The sequence below is a fragment of the Passer domesticus genome, chromosome 1 (assembly GCF_036417665.1).
Source record: "Passer domesticus isolate bPasDom1 chromosome 1, bPasDom1.hap1, whole genome shotgun sequence".
NCBI lineage: Eukaryota > Metazoa > Chordata > Aves > Passeriformes > Passeridae > Passer > Passer domesticus.
Window position 1 is genome coordinate 19,095,009 of NC_087474.1, and position 24,618 is coordinate 19,119,626.

General features: G+C 38.1%; 1 protein-coding gene and 1 long non-coding RNA gene across 7 annotated transcripts in view; one reads left to right on the forward strand and one right to left on the reverse strand.

Moving 5' to 3' along the window:
- Nucleotides 1-24,618, reverse strand: part of CACNB2 (calcium voltage-gated channel auxiliary subunit beta 2) — a 246,585-nt gene that overhangs the window by 153,769 nt on the left and 68,198 nt on the right. The window lies entirely within an intron of this gene.
- LOC135287193 (uncharacterized) lies at nt 14,420-22,634 on the forward strand. 2 transcript variants are annotated; one of them, XR_010351015.1, is made up of 3 exons: nt 14,420-14,488; nt 15,765-15,827; nt 21,753-22,634. It is a non-coding gene; the product is annotated as an uncharacterized LOC135287193 (long non-coding RNA). The 2 variants fall into 2 exon arrangements; XR_010351018.1 differs by having other exon boundaries at nt 14,428-14,488; nt 15,690-15,827.

Consider the following 24,618-nt stretch of genomic DNA (forward strand, 5'->3'; position numbering starts at 1 on the left):
AATATGTGTACAAGAAAAACAGAGGAAAGGATAGTATATAGCTAAGCTTTTTGCCTTTTCTTTCCTAGTGCTATGAATCCCCTGAACTTTCTGCAGGACAGCACAGAACCCCACACAACCAAAGGAAGTCCATCCAGCAGCCACAGGAGCTTTCACAAAAGGTTTGCCTCTGAAGGATGGAGACAACCCAGACCTGGCTCTATGAATAGAAATAAAACCTGTGCTGCCAGCAGAGAGAGCCAAACGTGTCGTAAGAAGTTTGCTGAGGAAGCTTGCTCTATTACTCAGGAATGCTAAAAGCTGTCTCCACTAGAAACTAAGGACTTGAAAACAACCAGAAAAAAGCAAACTACAATGTCATTCAGTCAAAGATTATTTGACAAGAGTGAGTATTGTATCACATTGGCACCCACTAGACCAGGACAAGAGAGGAACAAAACAGCAACCCACCAATTTACTGAAAAGAAAGAGAACGCCATAAGCAATGTAACACACACGTTTTTTCTGTTTTTCACCAATAATGGTGCATTTCAGATAGAAAATATCTATAGCTGTTTCAGCTGTGTCAATCCTTAAATGCTAAGAGCCATGATTTATCCAAGGATGAAAGTCCTCCATGCAAACCAGAGCTGAGTAATCAATTAATCGTCTTTTATGTCACATGCTCCTGTAATTATTGTGTGGATACACCTTTTAAGTCCAAGGAGATACTGTTGCAGTCAGGAGATCTCTCCACAGCCCTTCCATCAAACCCTAGCTTATCCTCCTTCAGTAAGATTTTAAAGAGTGCTATGCAATGAGCAATAGTTCTATTAATGTTTCACAGACAGGTGAGGTGTGCACCTTCAATATTTCCTGCACTTTCCTGCACAATTTTCATGCACTTTTGCAGTATCTTCACAAGATCAGTACTAACCCACAGCAAAGCAATAGCACTAGCATGCCTGTGAATAGCAGGTGCTCCAAGTTTTCCTCTCATCCATGTGCCTCAAGAACCTCAACTGAAGAGAACTCATCCGAGGGAACCTTTTGTCCTCTGTTAGAAGCACATCAAATTTCATTTGTGTTACCATTATCTTTCATGTTTTAGGGTAAACATGAAATCATCCCCAGATAACTTTCCTATTATTTCCAGGCTTTTTCCACTGTCTTTTCATTCAAACTACTTGTTTCATTTCCTATTTTCAATTTGACCCCAAGTACACAAAAATAAAGCTCTTAATGTAGCCACATCCTCCTCTTTGTGTTTCTGTATTTGTTTAATCCCTCCTTTCTAATAATATTGCATCTCTTAAGAGTCAAAGCTCTATTTTCTTTAGTAAGTCCTTTTCTTTTTCTCTCTTTTGTCCCTTAGAATTTCATCCCCTGCTCTCCCTTTCTATCTGACTACATAACACCATTTTTTCACATTACGTGATATTTAAAGCATATTTCATGCTTACATTCTATTTTTATTCTTTTCTCATTCCCTTTCTGTACCTTTCTAACACTGCATGTATCACCATGTTACATTTTAAGTAATAACACGAGATAGAAATATCACACCCTCTTATTAGCTGAGGGAATTCAGCAGGAGTTATAATTTCATTAATTACATAAAAGTCAGTCCTCCTCCTCTGTAAACTCCACTCCTTTGTACCTGAGTGCTACAAGGTGTGCAACAGAGCATTATTAAGTCAGACAGAGATAAAAGATACTGTGCCATTGAGACGATTTGTCTCTTTAATACCAACACTGACAACTCAATTTAAATACTAATATAAACAGAAACATACTATGTGTGCACTCACAAGCATCCTACTTACAGTAACAACAATGCAGCACATTTCCTACCCACCCCACCCTGTGTTTCAGGGGAGAAGAGCTACTCTGCAAAAAAAGCCACACAGACTTTGCTCTTTTTTTGCAGTGGGCACCACAATCTATAACTACTGACAGCAGAGCATGGCAGGCAGCTCTACAGCTTTCAGCTAAAGAGCTAGAATTTATTTTGGGTATTTGTGGCTCAATGACCTTTCTGCTCAGTAGGCTGCCTTGGCACAGAGTCAAGGTTTGCGGCCCTCCAGCGGGGCTTGTACGGTTCCAAAGGCCAGAGGACGCTTGGATAGGTGAAAGTGGCTGTAGTTAGAACCCTGAAATGGTGCTACCTTGGAAAAGTACATCAGGTCACTATTAAATGTCTTTTACAGAATACTGGAAGGTGCTTACTCCTCCAATATACTGGTAGAACAGACTAGCCAAGTAGCTTACAGAAACCATAGGGGAGGCATCTTTCATTAACATGCACTGAACCTGAATGCTACAGCATTTCCAATTTCAAAGTTCCTTTCTTTTAAATTCTCACAACCATCTGCTGCTTAGGTAAAAAACATAGTTAAAAGAAATACACCAAGCCCCACAGCCACATTTATTGTAGCCTACTGCCTTTTCCACAGGTACAGGTCCTACCTACAGTTGTCACAGAGCTCAAAGGTAGCTTTGTTACATAAAGTAACAAACAATCGAATTGCTTATATTAGACAATGAAAATTAAATTTGTGTCAATAGGAGTCAATTTAACAAAATTATTCCATTAGGGATAATTAAATGAATTCATTTTGCAAATTAAATATAAAAACCCCCAAGGCACTAGATGACAAACAGATTTTACAGTCATATTGTCTAGGTCAGCCTCAGTTCTTCCCAGTGATTTTCAAAAATATTCACATGTGGCAGCACCAACATCTATTAGAGAGAGAGAAGTAAAACTTTCTCTACATAATTTAAAACTAAAGTCCTCACAGCTCCTAAAGACCATTTAGTGCCTTTAAAAAGCCAGACCCCACATGTCTTGCTTTTAGCACAAAACCAAGGCTGATACTCACAGAACCTGTAACGAAGACAAAGAGATCTATCAAGTGGTATCTGAAGCACTTCTGGGAAAGAAACAACAACCCACTAAAAAGTTGATGACTCCTCAGCTCTTGAAATACATTATATACGAACTTCTGAGCCTTGCATTTTCTGATGTGAGGGCAGCAGTGAGGGACTGTCAGACACACTGGTGCAAAATTGTAGCACAGATTGCGGAAGCTGCCTAGTTTTTAAAGGCTGTAGAAAGTTTGGGTTTTCTTTTTCACAGGGGAAGGCACTCAGCCACCTGGAAGCCTTGATGAGTAAATTAAGTGGGCAGCAGGCTTTTTGTAAAAAGGTACACCACATAACATGGTTTCTGTCCTTAAATCATTATAAGTAAAGATACAAGGAAAAAATGCCAACTTCAATTACAGAATAGCAAAGATTTAGCAAACACTGATTCAGTGAAGTAGTTGCCAAAAAGTGGCCAGAATCTCAAGTTTCTAGCAGGTGAAAATTAAACTGAAATTTCAGCAGATGTCAAAGCATCTTGCTAGATTACAGCCAAAACATGTATCATGCACTTTTATCTTTGTGATTCAGTCTGGGACCCTTGTATTTTCATTGCATATGAATAAAGGTCAAGGTCAATTCCCAGACAGGTAAAACTTCCAGAATCAAAATCCAGATTTTCAAGGAGTTGAAGTTAATCTCCACTTGTTGGGATTTTAACCAAGTGATACTCTGAACAGGCGTTTGATTCTCTAGGGTGCTCTTGTACTTCACTGTAGGGTATGTCAGATTTTCAAAATACTAAAGCATTAAAATAAAACCCCGCTATTCTTCTTACTTGTTTTAAGCATCCTCAGAGCAATAAGTGTTCTTTTTCTCAATTAAAGTACTGGTCACAAATTATACTTGCTAAGGAAGTGACACTTTCCATCACTTAGTATTGAATAAATTTATATTATATTGCAAAAGACATTAGGTGATTAAACCCTCCCCAAAAAAACCAAAAGGAAAGAGATGAATACAAGACTAAGATAAAACTATCTCCATCTTTTTATAACTACTAATTTCTTTGTTTACTCCAACAGCTATCCAGTCACAATCATAAATTACTAACAGAATTCGCTTAGTTAAAAATAAAGTCAGAAATCCTTACATATAAACCTGTAAAAATTATTTGTAGTTTTCATTTAAAGGAAAAAATGGTACATGAACTAGAAGTAATCCCAGATGCTACAGTCGTTTGGATGCTGCATCTATTTCTTTATGTAGCACACAGTTGCAATCATGTAATTTGTCATTTTTGCACCGGAATTTTCAAATCAGTTTATAGTTTATACATTTCACATGTGCAATTCTGGGTTTAGTGAAACAATTAAAGGTCATTAATGTCTGCAATGTAGGGCTATGCTATGGTAGATAAACTCTGCATCAATCACCCAGTTGAAATGATTACCAAATTTTACTTTTTCATGACCACATAGATCTATTTCCTTTTTTTATGCAAATTGGTAATGAAAGGATGGAGAGCAAGAAAGGACTTTATTTTATCCTTGGTGACTGTTACACAGTGCAAAACTATGGGTAAGAGTAAGTATTTCAGCATTCTCCAACATAATCACCAGAAAATGGTATTTGAATACCTGAATATATCTTATATTTAAATAGCCAAACCTGGAGCCCATCATAGCTGCAGACTCATGAGTCTACTTCCAAGAACTGTATGTGGGCAGTTTATCACTCAGTACATGAATTCGGGGATACAAACATCTCTCAACTAGGCTCATGTGCAACCACAGCCTGCTTCATGGGCACACCTAAATTTCTAAGTAACCTGAAACTTAATGCATTTTCACAGCAGGGAAGAAAAGGTATCTGAACCTCAGAGCTGGCACTGACATCCTTTACTCCTGAACAACCCCAGCATTGTAGACAAGAAAATGCAGTTATGAGGAACACTTGGGGCAATATTTGAGACTCGGTGAGGTCACTGAAGAAGCCCTAAAGCTATCTCCTGAGCAGCTGCCAGCATTTCCAGGACTCTGTGTGGAGCTGGGACTTGATGATATTGTGTTTATTGGGTAGAGCAGGCTGTGCGCTGTTAGCGTTGTATAATCACACATGATGGGGGTGAACAAAGGGCACTGTTAACTCAGGAATTGTATTTCATGGCTTACTCTATTCCCCAAAAGGAAACCTAGTTTCTGATACATAAATAATTGATATGGAAAAAATAATAATGTATTTTCTTAGTAAAAAAGAAGAAAGTCAACAGAAAAGACAATGAACGTGGACTCCCTCATCCCACTGTGTATTATGACTGATTACAACATGCCAAAACAACTCCTGGGACTTTTAAAACAGTGTTTAAAGATGTGACTTATACTAGATAAGAAAACACATACAGCATCAAACCACTGAAATATAAAAAAAATAGAAATTCAACTACAGTTATGCATTAATCCCCTCAAAATCTTAAAACCTTACGTTTTAAGTCTTAAGTCTGCATCCTGAAAGCCACAACAATTTTTCAATTGTTTAAAAGTATGTAGCACAAACCCTTTACTAGAATAGATGGAAAGTATATATAATAAACAAGTAAGCTTAAAGTCTGCCATTGTTATATTTCCTAGTACAGTTCTTTCAAAATACCAGTGTTCAAAATAATGTAGTTTTTCCTAACTCTTAGAAATATTTCAAATAATTCTTTAATGACTTATAATCTTTTCGTCTACTTTACACTCAGTCTAAGTTTATACTACCACATATATAAGCAAAGCATATTTATATATACTTGAAAAATCCATACTTACAGAAACTTTGTTCACAGTTCTGTACTTACCCAGGACACATTTTTAGCCTTGGGTGTTTTTAGCATGGCAACATGCAAGGCTGAAATGACCAACAACAGCCCCACCAGCATGGAAAGTCAGATGGAGTGATAGTCCAGGTGCCTTGGTTACCCCAGGATGTAGAGTTCCTTGGCCTGGCTGACACAGGCACACTGAGCATGTGGTCAGGTAACAAGAAAAAAAGTCATTTTTCCTCCCGGTGTACAATCCAATCAAACTGAGACATATCTGTCTTCAGCAGCAACTGGCTGTATTTCTGTATATCCATGAAATCCAGAGTTTGCTCTTCTCTTTGAAAAGTTAAAACCAAAAGTCAAAGGGTCTTACTCTCACAGACACTTCACCTGCCCAGTGAGAAAACGCAGAGTCCAGTGATCCTGCCAGCTTCCAGCCAAGCACTGATCTCGCAGGAGAGTGAAGCCCAGCCCTGGGAGCCACTTGCCTCCAGAGGATGTCAAAGACACACACAGCTGCTGCCTGCACTGTTTAACTGCTGCTATTTCACGACCCCGGGATCTTCAGAGTAATAAAGAGCATTAGGATCTCGATGTCAGTGAATAATGCATGCCAACAGCTCGTGCAGTACCTGTTGCACCGTGTGTGCCCGTGGCGTGGTGGCTGCGCTCCAGCCCCGCAGAGGGCACCTGTTCCCGCAGCTCTGCGCTCACCGCCGGCACGGACACGCGTCCCAGAGCGGCAAGCAAAGCCTGAAAATCACTGTTTCTGCTCGTTTCTCTTTGTTCCTCTGCCCTTCTGTCCTTTTACTTTTACCTCCTGTCAATCTAGATTACCAGTGCAGATCCAGGCTAAATTTTGCAACTATCAGTAGTGATTAGAGTGAGTTGATTGAAATCGGATTATACAGGAAGACCTCTGCTTCCTCACTCAGCACACGGGCCAGTACCATTTGCAAAATACTTATGCTTCACTGCACAGTATGAGAGCATTTGGAGCAGTCCATCAGATGAGAAACAGCGAAGAGCAAACAAGCCAGACTGCACTGTCTTTAAAAATGAGAGAAAAGGGATCCTGTTTTCAGTAACCGCACTAATTTTACAGGGGAGTGTTTCAGACCATTTCCAGAGGGAAGAGTTTGTTGGAGTCTCACAGACTCACCACAAAGCATCAAAGAGTGGCACTAGGTACTTAAAGTGCTCTGTGTACCTGCTTGCTACTGCTGCAGGTACACTGTGGATCCAGTCCAAGTGTACCTCCGTGGCATCTGAGCACTGAACTTGTGAGAAGCATCATCCTTCCCTGGGATAACATCTGCAAATCCTACTAACAGTATCTACACAACTCACCAACAGCATTTAATTCAAATGTGCTTTTTCCAAGGCATATCATTAAATGTACCAGGAAGGTGACCTACCTGAACCATATTCAAATATATATATATATTAATTTGCATATGAATATGAACTATGAGGTTCAAAGATACAGTAACATCCTAAAATGGTGATATGTTATCTTGAAAAGAAGAAAACAAAACACAAAAGTAAAGGAGGTGACATGGAACATAGAAACAATCTGATAAAAAGCACCAAAAAAATTGTACAAATTTAAGTCCAGCTGACAGACACTGTGAATGTGACAGACAGATGCAGACTGCATGACAACATACCATTTTTCTAGGACTTCCTAAATAATAACTTAATATTATTATCTACTCATGAAACAGACCTAGATTATGCTTCAAGCATCATCTGTCACTTTACACTGATTATTTAATGTATTTGCATAAATGCAATGGGTTTATGATTGCAAGAATTCAATTTGTGGTTGGTCTGTGATTTGTTTGTGGGTATTAAATTAATATTAAGGTCTTTTCCAAGGTGGCAACATAAACTCCTTATTTTGTTAAAAGAAATTCAAGAAACTGCTTATGTGATTGGGACAGAGATAAAATATGTGTACTTCTCACTGGAAATAACTATCTGATTTTTAAATAATTACAGTCCTCTGCTTATTTCTAGTCCACATTGTAGGTAATCAGAAACTAAGACTGGTACACTCTGCATTGCATATAGTAGAAAAAAGGTTTATATGCACACAGTTTTTAATTAGATCCCCCTCTTTTTCATAAGTCTGCTCAGTCTCATGAAGCTGAAGCACTAAATGACTGGGACTCAAATAGAAGAGTGGATGATTGCCTTCAATAAGTGCACTAAGATTCAAACTCTAGTAGTTGGACAGGTGGAATACAAAGGTATATGACTGGTTATAAATCCAGCAGAGTGGAAACTTTATGCAGTGAAAAATTCTCAATGAGATGTTAAGCATTTATTAGAAACAGTTCTGTTTCAAATATACCCTGTCTAGACATATTAAAGAAAATATTTCATGGAGAAATTACTCCATTCCATTCTGAAAGTTAAAGATTATAATTGTAGAGTCTATTAAATTAGCATCTAACACAAAGGTATCCTAGAGTACTGTCACTGGTGTAGAATGGATTAGATCAGATCTGCCCCTATACACTGTGACAATAAATATACACTTGGTGCTACACATACAAGCTGAAAAACAGCTGGCATTTGAGCTTTCTCCTTCTTGATATTAACTCAGTTCACAGAATTTTAGAGCAGCAGCTGCTAATGGCTTGCCAGACATGCTCAAATAAAATGAACTAAATTTATTCCCTCACACAGAAGGATTTTGAAATACTGAATTTTACTTTAAGCAGCTAAGTTACTGCCAATGACATACATTAAAAAAAATCCTACTGCTAAAATACAATGAAATAAAAGATAATAAATATTGAAAATTTAGATGCTAACAAGACTAGAAAGTCAATAAATTAACCCTGTTATATGGTGCAATATTTAATTCCAGAGGACACAAATCCCATTGTAGAAAACAGAAGGTACTCATAAGAGGAAAAATGCTGATCAATAAACCTAAAATGACAGAAATATTCTGCACCATGCATCCTCTCCTTTCTGATGGTGCCCTTTTTGTACAGTCACTGTAATATCCCATGGTTTTTCTGTCTTTAATGAGCATGTTTTCAGAACATGCTTGTGAGGGAAGCTGCTGCTGTTATTCTCATTTGAAAGCTGGAATGTATATTCCAGATGAGTCCATTAGTTAATGAGGAATCTAGTCTGAGAGGATTCTGGTCGGATCCTTTCAAGAATTTAACATTCTATAATGCTTTCTGTATCTAGAGCACACTTGTGGCCTTTCTCTGCATTGCATACTCAGCAGTTATGCAAATAAATTTTCATCACTTCCATTTTGAGATCAGAGACCTGTTTTAAGCTGGGTATTCCCAAATGGTGGTACACAAGACAGTTAGACTATTAACAGAATTTATGATTTAAGCAAAGTGTTCAGCATTGCCAAAAGCCAAGTAAGCACCAAATCTATTTCCATTTTACTCATAAAAGTATCCTCTCTCTTCTTGCCCTACATTGGTGAGCTCTGCATCCAGAAAGAAAGCGATGTCTCACATCAAGAAAACTGATTTTTTTTCCCCTGAGTTTGAGCCATCCACTAAGAAAAAGAGAATTTGGTTCTTGGTTTTTAAATACCACATTGTATATGGACTGGATATAGAATTCTGTGCATGCATATACACAGAATTCTAGGATGTTTTAGCTTTCAAATAACTGACTTCTAATCTCAAACCTTTCTTTTGCCAGGTTTTCCTTTTTTTATAGGTTTTAATAAAAGTTCCAGCACCATCACCACCAGAATAGAAACCATATGAATGTATGCATTGATTTTGATTGCAACAAGCTTCACAGCCACTGCCCTCAGTTCAGAGCTGTGGCTGAGCCAGATGCATGTTACCCGAATCATTCATTTTGTCCCTTCAGAATAAGCAGATGCTGGAATTGTTGTGTCTTCTCTCTAGATATAAAACAGAAATAAGGCTGTGACCTTGCAAAAATATGCTGCCAATTTTCTCATTAAAGTTTGTGAAGCAATGGGAACGTTGCAGGACTGCACTGCTTAATGAAGATCATTAAAGAAAAGCCTTTGCATACATAACAAACCGTGACGTGGGCTGCCAAACCACAACTGCTATTCTTTACACAGAGAAATAAATGGCCAGGCTGCAGAAAGGATGAGACACTGGTCAATCTTCTGCTTACTGGTAGTGGAAAGGTATCTGCAGCTTTGACACTGTGCCCTCCAGCTGCTGTCCCCAACAGCTCTGCATCTCGGAGGTGATCTCCTCCCCAGCACCGAGTGACTCCTGACTGCACAGCCCAGCTGCTGAGCATCCCTCCAAGTCCTCTGACTCCCATCCTGCCCTGAGCCCCTGCCAGCAGTGCTACTACCACTGAGCCTGGCCAGCCAAACCAAGCACAGCAGAAAACCAACTGCTTGCTCGAGGCAGATCCCCACAGCCAAACCATATTTGTAACTGGTGTTTTTGAAGGATCAGCTTATTTCTTCTAATCTCATTCAAAATAAAAATCTTCTGGAATATAGGCTGTGGTTGTAGAAAAACTTCAAGTTGCACAATTGAGAGTTAATGTTCCTGGGGTGAATGGGGGAGTCAGGCAGCAAGGCAAGAAGGATGCTGCCCAGCTGCTAGAGCCCAGCAGAGAGGGAAGAAAGTGGGATGGATTTACAAAGAGCTCCCACCTGCAAAGCTGCAAAACCAACCAAAATTCAGATAACTCAAAGTTTGATTCAAAAATAATTCTTAAGCATTTGTCATAGTTTATAATCATCATTCATATTTTCAAAGTATATTATCTGAGATGCAGCGGCTGACTCAGAGATGATGTTTCTCAGGAAGAAATTCTATGGATATTAATCATGTACAGTGTCTGTTCCTATAGTTAGTTTCTAAGGTTGGTAGGATAAAAACTTCTTTCCATATCTGCCCTATTCAGCAATACAAGAAAACCCAAAAGTTTCCTAATAATGCAGGAAAGCATAAAAAAGTGGATCACCACAAGAATGGGAACACAAAAAATATCTGATTTTTTACTGGCTTCTGCATCATGCTTTAGAAGAAAATGAAAAATTCACATTAGATATTTATAAGTAGAAAATTAATTACATGCTCACAGCAAAGGAAAGCTTAAAGAGTATGCAAATGCAGTATTTCAGTGGTATTTTTGTTCATTGCATACAAATAATTGTGGAAGTACTAAAAATACTCAGAGAACTGAAGTTTAAGAGTTGTTGAGTGTCACATATTAAATTGTATTCAAAATGACTAAGAAAAATGTTCAAAATAAGCTATCAGTAATCAATGGCAAGGCAAATCAAACCTTTTTGTAAAAAGATGTACTACATCTTAAGAAATGTATCATTTCCTGAAGTAGCATATTAATTCTAATAATGCTTCTACGAAACAAAATTTCTTAAAATTCCTTGGTAAGCAAAATTTTCATATCTCTCTTTTTAAAAAGTATTAAATTGTTTCTATACCTTAAAAACTTCGTACAGTTCTTATATAAGAAAATCAGAAGTACAGCGAGTCCACTATGGAACTTACTACCTCAACCCACTCATGTTCATCTCTCATCCAAAAATACAGATAAATGTTAAACAAATGCTTTTTAATGCAATTATTTGAATGGCTGTGTAATATTCTTTACTATGAGTTACTGACATGACTTGAATATTTTCTTTTTTATTTTTCTGTTCTTTGTCCTATGACCACTCAAACAGTTCCTTCAGAATACACAGAGACAGAAAAAAAAAAAGGAAAAAGTAGGTCATTTGCAATATTTTATACAACAAAACAATGAAAACATTGCACACAGACACCTGCAAAGCCATGAAAAGTACAGCAGTGCTTGGAGAAACAAAAATTTGTTTTAACTTTTTGTTTACTTCTAACCCTAATTAAATACACCATCAGATGATCCTGTTTTCCTGTGGCTATCAATTGAAAAATGCCATGGACTGAAAAGCCAAATACCTTAGACTATAGCAATAATAGAGTTTATTAGAAGTCGCTGTTGGACAACATTATCAAGCATTTCAAGCCCAAATTGCTGAAAAAAAATAGAGGTTAGAAAAGGATGCTCAAAATCACTACTAGAACTGTGAAAACCTTTCAGAGAAACAGTTTCATTTTAACCTCACATAATGTTGTCTTTTAATAAATTAAATCATCAGTGAAAAGCCAGCTCAAATCAGAGTCTGTCCTACTACGTCACATCATTCCTCAGGGACAAGCAGCATACTGCAAAGCACTGATTTCAAAACAAAAATGCTCTCAAAAATTCTATTAAAAGAAAAGATGGCAATATTTGAAGACCATGTACCAAGAAATATTCTGGTTTACACAGCCTTTTTTTAAATCACTCTTTTCTCATGCCTATTTGCACTTGCTATAGGCAAAATGGTCTGATGGATCTGCACCTCTGCTTCTCATGTCATAGCACCTACATGCAGGGAAGACAGCAAGAGTGGTCAGAGCAGCCAGTCCAGGACAGATCAAGGGAAAACACTTGGTTCTGGCTTGGAGTACCCTTGTAGTTAAAGTCAAAGAGACATTCTGGGGAGAAAAGGCAGAAGAGGGGACAAAGAAAAGGTAATTAAATAAAGTTCAGCTTGGCTAGGTAATATTTATGTATTATATACACAGATTATCCTCCTGGGCTGCCCAACACAATCCAATATAATCAAGAGTAGTGTACTGGAAGAAGGCCACAAATTACATCATCCTTCATGCACCAAATTAAATGTTCCAGCAGCAGAGCAAGCTCAGGAGCACATGGCAGGCATTGAAGGATGAAAGAGATCAGCACATGAAACAATGATGGGCAGCAATTTATGGTAACAGGAGTGTCCTGCTGTCAGTAGTGCCAGAGAGTGGTCTCCTAAGCTCAGAAGAGCCAGTAGGACAGACCACTCTGCAAACCCAAAAGAGTTTATGTGAAGGAAAAATGGGAGAGTTTCTTCTAAAGCTCATAACCTGCCAGACACATCTTTATCTCAACATGATTCATGACTGAGGCTGCAATCTATCTTCAGTTTAAGCTGGTGAAGAAGCATTGCTCCGGCCTCCTCCTTCTCCTCCTCAGAGAGAAGGCAGAAGGAGGCAGAAGAGGCAGGCTGGAGGTAGGAGGAGGCAGGAAGATACAGGAGGAGGGAGCTCAGCAGCACAGCAGCAATGGCTTCTCTTGGAGTCCCTACTTTGTCTTCCTTCACAGCAAAGCGCAGCCACTGGCAAAGCCTTGAAACTTCATTTTCACAAAAAGTATGAAGACAGATATTCCCACTGATCTCCGAAACTTTAGAGCATTTGAAGACCAGGTTTACCTAGCACAGCAGCAGCCAACCTGTCCCCATATATTCTTCTTGGTGCTGGGCTGGCACAGACATCCTGCCTCAAAAAGCTGAAACCAAAACAGGAAAAGCAGCCTTATTGGCTGAAAAGAGTCCTGATCATACCTTCTACAGCGTCCTGGAGTTTGCATCTAGTTTTGGAAAGACTCCATTACAATTCCAATCAAATAGACCTTAAGTCATCCAACTTACTTGCCCTGGGCAACAGAATCTACCCTACTGAGTTGTGAGTAACTGGCACATTTTATTTTCTCATCCACTTCTTATTGGGAAATGTAAACAAGTCCCCAGACCAGAAAGAAAGAATTTCTTATAATCAATTTTTCCTTGGCCCTAATGGTCACTGCTGCTGGCCAGCCCTTCAGCTTGGACAAACTGGTCTGTAATGTCATGGTAACAATGGCACACAGCACCACTCAGTTTGGGAAATACACTGAGCTCTGAAGTTCAAACTGAAAAAGTTACCCCATTGAAATCACAGCAAGAGTTTTGCATTTACATCAATAATTTAGTCACATTCATTGAATCATAGATTTTTTTTGTTTGGAAAGGACTTCAAAGATTTTTCAATTCCAAGCCCCCTGCCATAGGCAGCATGCCATCCACTAGATCAGGTTGCTCAGAGCTCTATCCAACCTGGCCCTGAACACTTCCAGGGATGGGGCATCCACAAATTCTCAATGCAAAATAAATTGTTATATTAAGAACTGTTAATGTAATTTGCTGTATTAAATCAAGGCGTGAGATTACAATCATTTATTAAGACATTTAAAAAAATTCCACCTTCTAGGGCAGAAATCCACATGTTATGTGATAACAAAGTGACAGAGAAGTTACTGTCAGTTTGTGATTCATACACCTTCATATCTGGAGAGCACCCCAGAAACTTGTCCCACACTAAAAAAAATATATATAATACAAGCTCTAAAGAAATTACTGACATTTCAAGTTTTATTTTGTGGTCTAATTTGTCCCTTTTTATCATGCTTTAAATTAACAGCATGAAAGTACAGGAACTAAACAGAACCCACAGGCACATGCACATGTGATCATCATTCAATTAGCAAATTGCTTTGGGTCTCACTGACTTTGGCAGTTTTACAATTTTTTTATTTCCAGCTGGTTGAACTGTTCTTGAACAACTTTTTTTATTTACTGCAGTAGTCATAAACCCTTTTCTGTCCCATCTTCCACCCATGTACTCTGAATACATTTACTTTTTCTAGAATATATATGACTTTTCTAATGCCAAACAACTACACTGTTCCTTTTGTATTTTTACAGTATCTAAGAATAAGAATTTTTTCTGCCTATAATCATGCCATTTCTCTAAGAGTACAGAAAGTCTTTCTGTTCAGTGCTCCTGAGACATGGCCTCACAATAACAACTGGTACTGTGAGCAAGCTTTGCACAAGAAGACAGAGATTTTTCCTTGGAATCCAGCCAGAGCTCTGCCATGAGCGACTGCAAAGAGTTCACTGAAAAAAAAACACCTCTGTGATCCCTGTCTGTACCACAGGTAAATATCACTATTTCTGGAAAGAGTTTTTGTCCTCTCTGCTCTGTCTCCTTTTTATTTCTCTCTTTGAAGAAAACAGTACTACAATCTGCAGTATTTTGGCATTTTTCTTTAAAATTTACAAGGATCACTTTACCCAGCTTAGAAACATAACTAAGACTGAGGTCAGCTCTTGAACTGTAAGTAACAGTATTAGCATAAAAAAATGATAATATGATATCTTATCTCTTTGAATCCAAAGCCATTTCAAAAATAAGTATAAAATCAAAGGAAAATATTTGGCATAAACACCACATTTTCAAATGCACACCTGGAGGAAGGGGCCCCTGCAGGAAGTCTTGCATCTGTAGCTTTCTTGAGCTTGGCAAAGGCAAGGCTGAGCTAGGTCACTGCATTTCAGACCAGGAGAGATTCCCTGTGCAATTCTCCAGCTTTGTGTGTGTGTGTCTGTGTGTGTGTGTGTGTGTGTGTGTGTGTGTGATGGGGGGGATTTGCTGGGTTTTTTTGGTTGTTGTTTTTTAAACCTTTTTAATTTTTCACAAATCCTACTCCATATGGATGGGAAGATGTATCATCATAGACCACAACAAGGGAAACAGTTTTAAAATATTTTCTTGGCAAGGTCACTGGTGACCCATTTAAAAACTGCTGTCTCAATTCCCCCACCAGTGACTGGGACACACAGACTCATGTGACCCTAGGACACCCTTTCCAGGGCAAACCTTGTTACCACTGGTCACCCTGGACACACATTGGACAAACAGAATGTTTCTTAAAAGAGAGAGTGAATGAATTGTTTGACTCACAATAGGCTTGGATGAGGAGCTTCACCCAGGAGCTTTCCAACCCTTGACACAAGCCCGTTTAAGATTAAAACAAAAAGAAAAATATTTCTTTTAACCTTCCAAAACAGTCAACAGTTAAATTTTTTATGAAGACAAAAGTAGGAAGCTGAATATTTCCTTTTCACAAACATTCCTGTGTTTCTATTCCATTTTCCATCTTTCTTCATATCATTACCCTCAGGGTGGAACTCCTCCTGGTTTTGGTGAAGCACTTGGCATTTTAAAATTAACCTGATCAGTGAATTCTCCCTCAACATTTGTCACTGAGACAAATTTATTAATTTATTTTCTTACAACATACAGAACTCTAGGGTTAGTCTACCTCTCAAAATAAATCCTGTTTTGTTTCCTTACAGATGCAAATATTTCCTTCTTAGACAAGGTATCATTTCATAGGCTTGCCTGGTTTAATGCACACTTCTTTGCCTCAGGTAAGATTTCTTTCATCTCTGCTGCCCTTCGGTGACTTGTTGCACCTGATGTCCTCTCCTAAGGTATGTGTTGTAATTTGTATGCAACATACACAAATATGTTAATCCTTGTAGAGAAAGGTCATTACTAAAATGCAAACAGATTAATAAATAATGGCACAGTGACAATTCAAAAGATAAACATGACAATACTTTAACAATTACCAGCAATCATTAGATAACATAGTTTAACTAACATTTGCAAAAATTCTGCTGTCCATTTTACTTGAATTTTGGTACTGTGGTTTCAGACACATGCAAACATGTATCTCAAATGAAATTAAACATATATCTTTAATGAAATGTGTGCAGTACTTCATAACAATATGAACCAATTCCTCCACAAAAGAAGGTGCCATGAGTGTGACTCCTCTCCACCTGCTTTTCCTATACACAAAGCAAACCTCCTCCAGGTCTGCTGACTTCTCTTTGACATCCCCTCTAAATTTCTCTTTATCATGTCTCTAATTCTTTCAGTTCAAGTAGCTTATTATTATTCCATACGAATATGATCTGAATTAATCTGATTTCTAACCTCTCAATTAGATTTTTGCTGCTAAGTTCTTAAAGACTTGCATGACTAAGCCTTTCTTTCCTTAGCTGCTGGGTAGCAAAAACCAGCATCTTATATTTATTTACTGAGGCTGGTATTGTATAGGCTCAAGCTTTTTTAGCATACTTTCAGAATTCCATGAGAAAATGGAATAAGAAAATGGAGAGAAAATTGCATGAGAAAATTGCATGAGAAAATGAAAACTGAAAAATGGTTAAATTAACTGCATTAAAACATTTTTTTCTTCTCCCTTAGACAATATTTTACTATGTTTCATTCTGATTAGGCAGATAATTAATCCAGCTAGTCTATCTTCTGAATCTTTTTGCATGGCCTGCAGTGACACAGGCCTTAGAAAGAGTGCTGCTCCTAGAAATAGTAAACTATCCAGTGTAAGTAAAGTCTGTGCCTTACAATTCAATGAAAACAATATAAAGAGGATATTATGCAATACACACAGCTCACATTAACAATTGGAAAAACAAGAGGTAAACAGAATATTTTTAATTCAGGTAAAAGCAGAGGAACCTTAGAAAACCTTAGTTGTTGGTTTTCACAACTTACTTAAAAACCTCATGATCAGAAAATATGGGAAAAGTGTTCGTAAGAAAGATATTTTAACTGGGACAGCTTCTGGAAGTAACAAATGGAAACAGAAGCAATAAATGAATCAAGATGTTTTTATTGAAAAGAGATGTCTGCTATAGTCAACCAGGTTCTGTGCACAAACCCATCAGTAGAAAAGATTATAAAATGTGAAGATTGGAAGTGTTATTGCTAGCAGTCTGGCTATAAACTATGAAATAGATATTACAGAGATGATGGACAAGAAGAAGCATTTCACCAGCTGTAGAATAAATAGGTCATTATTCACATAGAGATAGTAATTTTTATTACTCTGTAACAGATCAAAGCGTGCAAACACTACTTTCCACTTATTTATTTCTAGAAGCAACACAAACCCCAGGAGCATTCCTTCTCTTGCATCACGCTTTAATGCCACACAGATTGCTCCAAGCCACACATGCACATGTGAACATAAATGCATGATTGCAAATACACACTGCAACAGATTCTTCAGCTGTTAAACAAATAGTATTTCATCCAAGTGAAGCAGCAGAGTGGTTCCATCTAGAGGAAGAGTGTGTAAAAACTACTCATCCCTGATGACTAGCTATTCTTAAATAAAGACTAAACATAAACCATTACTACAGGACTTTCAGTATAAAGGCCCTGCTACCTGCTACCAGAGCTCCATGAGTACTCTGTTTCCTACACAAGCATGTACTGCTTGCTTGGTTAACTGGACAGGAATTATAATGTTGTAAGCATCAGAATTATTAACATCTATAATCTGGACAATCTCCTTCTATTGATGATGCAACTAAGGATTTCTAGTCTGTGAGTGCACATTGCTGCACATTGTGGAGCTTCTCATCTACCAACACCTTCTCCTCAGGTCGAAGGACACTAAGTCCCTCTCCTCAGGGCTGCTCTCATTCTACTCAGACTAATCTCTGTCCAGCATTTACCTATTCTTGGTATTGTCCTGATCCAGGTGTAGGACCTGGTACTTGGTATTATTGAAATTCATGAGGTTGGCACAAGAAGCCTGTGGATGTCATCCCTTTCCTCCAGTGTGTGGAGTGCACCACACAGCTTGTTAATGTCAGCCAACTTGCTGAAGGAGATCTTTATCCCACTGGCCATATTGTTGACAAAGATGTTCAACAGCACCAGTCCCAAAACCAACCCCTTGGGAATTTCACCTGTCATTGATCTCCACTTGGACATTGACCCATTGACCACAATCCTTTGAGTGCAAACATCCAGCCAATTCCATATGTGTCGAGTTATCCATGTGTCAGATCCATGTCTACCCAGTTTAGAGACCAAGATGCTGTGCTGGACATCGTCAAATGCTTTGCACAAGTCCAGGTAGATTCACAGAGTATTCTGCATTGGAAGGGACCCACAAGGATCACTGAGTCCAGCTCTAGGTGAATGGCCTGTGCAGGGGCTGAACCCACAACCTGGGTGTTATAAGCACCATGCTCTGACCAACTTGTCTCCTCCACCAATGCCGTAATCAAGTTGTAGAAATACACCAAATCTGTCAGGCATGACTTGACCTTAGTAAAGCCATGTTAGCTGTCACCATCATATCTTTATTTTCCTTGTTCCATAACACATAGAATTATGTTTCCCCTTTTCCAGTCTGCGGGAACTTCACTGGACTGCCATGATTGCTCACATATGATTGATAGTGGCTTGGCCACTTCACCTGGAAGTTCCCTCAGGAACCACAGACACACTTCCTCAGGTCCCATGGACTTGCCCACCTTCAGGTACCTTAGATGGTCTCAAACCTAATTTGCTAGAGCAGGCAGTTCTACATTTTCCCAGTCTCTGCCTTTGCCTTCTGTGACTTAGTTGGTGTGGATGGAGCATTTTTCAATGAAGACTGAGGCACAAAAGCCAGGGAGTACCTCAGCCTGCATGGGCCAAGTACACAGGTCTCCTATTTCTGTCTGGAGAGGTCCCACAATTTCCCTTGTTTTTCTTTTATCATCAATACACCTATAAAGATTTTTCTTGTTGCCCTTGACATCTTTGTATCGATGAAGGATGACCGCCAGCCGGGGGGAATAACATGCAGAGACTCCACAATTCAGAAGGCTGAAGAGCTTTATTAAACTATACTATATTATACTATATTAATACTATACTATATTCTATACTAAGCTAAAGGAAAACCCATGACCCTTTCAATCATGACACAGCTTTGACCTAATTGGTCAATCAATCCAAACACCATCACCAGTGTCCAATTAACAAATCCCTTTTGGGTAAACAATCTCCATAACCCATTCCACAGGTGCCAAACAACAGATGCAGCAAGAGAAGATATGAATTGTTTTTCTTCTTCTCTGAGCTTTCTCACTGCCTTCCCCAGGAAAAATCATGGGGAAGTTGTGCCTGCTGCTGTCTGTGAAGAGAGCTGCAGCCACATCTTTGAGAAAACTTCATTCTATCAGAGCTTTGTTCAGAAAATTCTCCTGTAAACCTTCAACATTCCTGATGGAAGATGTTTAATCACAACAGAACAATTACAAGACTTTTTCCAGAAGTGTTTCTACTCTTTGAAGCACTCTTGCTGTGTCCAGCACTTCATTAATCCATCTTTTCCATTCAAATCTAAAAGTGTTCTTTTACTTTCCTTTCATTTCCCTAATACTAAGTTACTAATTTTGCCACTTTGGTTTAGTATAAAGATAGTAGGAAAGACATTCAGCGTGGCATTCTTCTATAGGGAATTCAGGGGACTCAATTAGTATTGTAAGACAGCCAGTTAATATTTCATGACTTCACACTCATAAAATTGTTATGGGATGCCAACTCATCAGAAAATTCATTAAAATTGCCAAGACTACTTAAATTTTTCCTCCACCTTGAAGTCAGTAAGTATTGTACTCAAAGACACTGTACTCAAGAAGAGCAGATAGAAAAAGTAACTGCTGAAAGGAAAAAAAAAATACACTCAGGAAATAACAAAAGACCCAAACCAATAAAACACTACCAAAAAAGGAGAAAAACATTTTACCAAATGAAGATTACAAAGTTCACTGTGCATGAAGTCGGAGAAAAGGCAAAGAAGAAAAAGCCAAAAAGAAATGAAGCATGAAAATGGGTTACATCTCACATGTAGCAATCTCTTAAGCTAGTTTTAAGTGTTTATTTTTAACAAATACTCCTTTTTTTTCAAGTTTAGCAAAAAATATTCTGTTTGCACACATATTTGTGCAGCAGGATTCTCCTCAAGTTTTATGGAAAGGAAGTGCCCCAGGCCTGTATCCATGTGACTTTTTCACAGACACAGGATGAATCACACTAGTGGGTTTGGAGACAAAGGTTACAGATCCCAATTCCCACTTATTAACACCAATAGACTAATCATAGACCATCCAGTGACTGAAGTGTACAGCTTGTTGAAAATATGCAAACTTATTTTCAGTAATATATCACTTGTTTCAGAAAACACAAAGCCTTTTTTAAAAACACCTCATCTAAACAGAAAACTAGTTCAGAAAACTAACATTCAAATACGCATAACATTCAAGGGTGCTGCTGATGGAGGAAGAGGAGTTTACAAGGGAAGCAGTAGGTTTTACACATCTGAGCTTTTCTTGCCAGAAACAATGCAAATAATGTAACTACTTTGATATACCCAGATTAGCAAGGAATAAAAAATAATGCTTCATTTAAGCAACAGCAAAATAGTGATATAATTGCTAAAGGAAATATGAACTCAACCTTAAGAGATAAGGGTAGTGAAAAATAATTAAAATGGGTTTCTCTAATTCTTTACTTCAGTATAAAATTGAAATTTGGATACTGCTGCTACCTTGAAATTTTACATATTTTAAATCTATTACTCACGCAGTTACATTATACACAGACTGAAAAAGGAATGACAGTGGACACTAATTGCAGACATTGTCACAGTACTTTATTCACCAGCCATATTTATTATATTATTTTACTACACAAAGCACAATGAGCTGCAAATGTTCCATTTAATTCCAATAAATGTAAGATTCTTTTTCAAAAGAAGCTCTTTTTGCTAGTAATAAAATTCTAAAGTTGCACCTAGGAAATGCACCAAGAATTTTAAATAAGGCCAACAAGAAAACAGAGGCTTTGTAGCCCAAACTCTATGCTGTAAAATCTTCTAAATGGAGCCACAGAGTCAAAAAAAAAAAAAAAAAAACAACCCAAAAACCTATGGCCTCTTAATGATGTTAAAGGAAAAACAATTGGAGCACAAGTGTGACATTTCACTTGAAAGGACTGGAGCTGCAATCAAAAGAGTTTAGTATCAATACTACTCCCTAGCATAATGAAGACAGGTTATTAGACAGAAGTAGGAGAGTAAATGCAGATAAATAGAATTTATTACTTTTAATTTTGGCAGTGTTTGGCACTCCTGGTTTGGCTGATATACAATGACTAAGGGAGTCTTGGTTCAAATCACTTTCCTTTTAAATATGGCCCCATTGGTTTATTCCACTTTATTCACTGACTCTTCTCCCCATGCTACCAAAACAAAAACTTAGAAAATTATAAAAAAAATATAAAAAAAATGCAAAAAGGATTTCCTGGAGACAAATATAGAAAATATGCCCCCAAATCCATAGATTATGAGTTTCTTTATAACAGTACTGAGGGCACCCATACTGAGGGCAGTGCAGTTACTTAAGCAAGTTAAAGGACTTTCCTCTTTTCCAGTCAGTTCCCTTAAGCTGTAAATACAACTATTTTATGCTAAAAAAATTGCTTTAAATGTCTTCATCAGTAAACCACAACTTGTTTATACTTTCTTTCCTCCTCCTCAGCATGTGCTTTTCTGCAAACAAAGAAGAGAATCATGGATGCAAATTCTGCTAACAACAGTTCAACCACAGCTGCCTTAGCCTGCAGCTTTTCCTTGTGTCCTTGTGAACAGCTCAAACTTCCACTAAAACTGACAAAAGCAGCAATGAAGAAAAGAGGGGCAGACACAAGACTAGAGCTGATGGCACAGGAGTATTAGGGGGGGTCACAGAAATAGCCCTGGCAGGTGCCATACTGGGCTGAGACTAATGTCAACAGAAGCAAAAGAAGTTCTTAAATGTGAAGCAAGATTTCTGCAGGTCGAGAAGCATGGCGGAGAAGAGTAAAAATGTGGCTCTACATAGAAAAAAGTGTGAATCAGCAATGAAGAAGAGAAAGGGAAGTGGCAAGCAAAAGGAACAAAGAAAAGGACAGCATCTGCTATGATAAAGAATGATCTGGTGAGAAACATTATTAAGTGATAGAAAAGATTATGGTCTCAAAAAGGAACAGGAAAAAAAAAAATAAACCAAGCCCAAGCACAAATGTACACCAAAAAGAGAACGTTCCCTTAGGAGGTCTGAAATATCCTCCAGACACAGGCACAAAAAGCCTGATGTCTGGAGCCCACTCACTGCTGCAGGCAGAAAGCTCTCCAATTACAGTCCCCACCATTAGAAAAGAATCATCTTGAAACAAAACCATACCAAGGTCCTTTAATTACATTAAACTAAAACACACAGTACAAGCCATACCATAAATTTCACTACTAATGTTCAAATAAATATTATATTGTTTTGGAATGCATTTTTGAAGTTTCTTTTTTCTTTTTTATATCAAATTATAATGGTCCTTTGTTAAGATTGGAGCCTGAGTAATGAATATTTGCCTTCCAGACATCATCTCGATGCTTTATCAAATTAGTTATATATCTGAGAAAAATATTTAAAACATCAGCTCAGATTTATTCTGAATAGTCCTTCCACATAAACAAAAGTCTAATTCAACAATTCTGAAAAAGAACCAAAAAAAAAAAAAAAGCACACAAAACCTCAAAAAGTCAACCACATGAGTTTTCAAACAAACCAGTGTTAAATTCAGTGTTTGGAAATCCAGACAGCTAAAGATTTTAAGCTATTATTTAAAGTACAATGGATTCCAACCCATGGCTTGCCTATCCAGATTATCGTGTGTTTGTCCTCCCTGACCACACTCACCTACTCCTTGTTTACAAGCTGTAAAAATAGCAATAAACACATCTGCATCCTGAGAAACCAGCAGGCCCTGCAGTACACTGGGATGATCAAGGGGTTTGAGATTACCTGTCTCCAGCAGATGCCTTCCAGACATGGATTTGGCCCTTCCATACACAGTGACTTGAACAGTCTTTCAAGAAACTATACAAATCCTCCTCCTCAATCTAATTTACCATGGATTAAAAAGCTCAGTCAACCCTATTATGTTGCCATAAAACCAATTTTTCCAGTTCTGTTGGCAAGTTGAACCACAGCAAATGAGACAACTCGCAGCAGTAATAGAAGGCAACACACATACAGTTAGGCAAAGTGGGTGAGAGAATTGCTCTGCTCAGATAAATGCAGACCCTGGAATTATCTTGGACTCTGTGTTCAAACAGCCTTTACTTCCAGACTCTTCCATGGAGAACAGAGAGCTCTACAAGATTTCTGAGTGACTCCCATCAGATTACAAGTTCTCCTGAAGGCTGGACCAACAATGGATAGACTGGAGTAAACTTTGGACAGGAAATAAACTGCTCATTCTTCAGGCTCCAGTGCTTTTAGATTTTCCATACTATTTAGGCAGTAAGAATTGTGAGAACATTTCTGGGCAATAAATAATTAGTACTAATGTTTTAAACTTCACTTACAGAAAGATACAAGATTATTCACTGGAAGGACTTCACTCAGCTGCTCCTCCCTCCTACTCCAAATACATCCTATTTGACAAATGCCATCTCACAGGCATGACTGATGGAGCAAAATGAAGATATTACTTGGAATTATCTCCAGCTTTTGCCATGAAAATGTCCAGTATTAGGGTCTTTATTTCTGGAATTGAGTATTAGAATGCAGTCATAATATCTACATGAAACTTCCTACCATTAGGAGCTGCAGATTATTCCACACCATGTTAAACAAATTGCATTAAATGATATCTCATGCCCCCATCACCCTGCTTACCCATCCAAAGAAACCACAGAAGAGGAAGAGTGGAAATGTGGATTCAGGCATTACATGTTTCCAGCATGAGGGAAGAGTCAATGATCTGGCAAGCCAAGAGAATGCCTGAGCCAGATTTAATTTTGTTATCATTGTGTGGTCCCCACACTACTCATTAGCTACAAAACCAGTAGAGAAGGTAAAGATGGATACAACCTATCCAGGCCTTCAGTTTTATCCCAGCACACAGATGCTGGACTAATCTCTGTACATGACAGTCCAACATGCAGGAGATCACAGAAAGGAGCAATATATGAATACAAATACCTTCTCTACCAACAATGCTGCTCCTCCAAAGAAACAATGGGAGCCTGTGTACTAAGGGTAATGATCTATATTCCAGACCCAAAACATCATCAAAGGGATTGATTATGCCTAAAATTTGCACAGATTTTAGGACCCAGACCAAAATGACCTTTATTGCTGGCACACAACAGTCAGTTAGGTTTGGTCATATGTTTCAGTTACATACAGTACCTTAAACTCCCCCCAAAAATAAAAAAAACCAAAAAACAACACACTTCCAATACAGATAATTTACAACTACAATTCATAAGCAACTTCAGAACTGTAAACTAATAACCCAGAATAAAAGTCTAATGTTTTTCCCCAGTGAGTCATACATTAATAAAAAGGGTCAGATCTTGGC